General features: G+C 46.7%; 1 protein-coding gene and 1 pseudogene across 1 annotated transcript in view; both read left to right on the forward strand.

Moving 5' to 3' along the window:
* The window catches only part of MGAT4A (mannosyl (alpha-1,3-)-glycoprotein beta-1,4-N-acetylglucosaminyltransferase, isozyme A), a gene marked incomplete at its 5' end in the record, with an annotated part of 69902 nt that overhangs the window by 27359 nt on the left and 41596 nt on the right, over positions 1-947 (forward strand). The gene's annotated exons all lie outside the window — the stretch shown is intronic.
* LOC103604024 overlaps positions 117-947 on the forward strand; it is a 4008-nt pseudogene continuing 3177 nt past the window's right edge.

The raw sequence follows: 947 nt of genomic DNA on the forward strand, positions 1-947 counted from the left end.
GCCACCGGGCCGGCCCATATCCAGACTTTTAAAGAGTGCTTGTAATAAGGCAGTAGAGCTTTCTGTCCATGGATGCTGCTGAGGAAGCATTGTTACAGTCTCTTCCCACTGCCATCATGTCTAAGTCAGAGTCTCCTAAAGAGCCTGAACAGCTGCAGAAGCTCTTCATCAGAGGACTGAGCTTTGAAACAACTGATGAGAGCCTCAGGAGCCATTTTGAGTAATGGGGAATGCTCATGGACTGTGTGGTAATGAGAGATCCAAACACCTAGGGCTCTAGGAGCTTTGGGTTTGTCACCTATGTCACTGTGGAGGAGAGGGATGCAGCTGTGAATGCAAGGCCACACAAGGTGGATGGAAGAGTCATGGAACCAAAGAAGGCTGTCTCAAGAGAGGATTCTCAAAGACCAGGCACCCACTTAACTGTGAGAAAGATCTTTGGTGGCATTAAAGAAGACAGTGAAGAACATCCCCTGAGAGATTACTTTGAACAGTACAGGAAAAATGAAGTGATTGAAATCATGACTGACAGAGGCAGTGGCAAGAAGAGGGGCTTTGCTTTTGTAATCTTTGACCATGACTCTGTGGATAAGACTGTCATTTAGAAATACCATCCTGTGAATGGCCTGTGAATGAAACTGTGCAGCAAGGAGAACCCTGTCCAAGCAGATGGCTGCTGCTTCATCCAGTCAAGAGGTTGAAGTGGTTCTGGAAGCTTTGGTGGAGGTGGTTTTGGTGGGAATGACAACTTCATTGGAGGAAACTTCTGTTGTCATGGTGACTTTGGTGGCAGCCATGGTGGCAGTGGGGATGGTTATAATGGATACAGTAATAATGGAAGCAATTTTGGAGGTGGTAGGAGCTACAGTGATTTTGGCAATGACAACAATCAGTCTTCAAATTTTGGACCCATGAAGGGAGGAAGCTTTGGAGGCAGAAGTTCTGGC

The sequence above is a fragment of the Galeopterus variegatus genome, unplaced genomic scaffold (assembly GCF_000696425.1).
Source record: "Galeopterus variegatus unplaced genomic scaffold, G_variegatus-3.0.2 Scaffold4923, whole genome shotgun sequence".
Classification (NCBI taxonomy): Eukaryota; Metazoa; Chordata; class Mammalia; order Dermoptera; family Cynocephalidae; genus Galeopterus; species Galeopterus variegatus.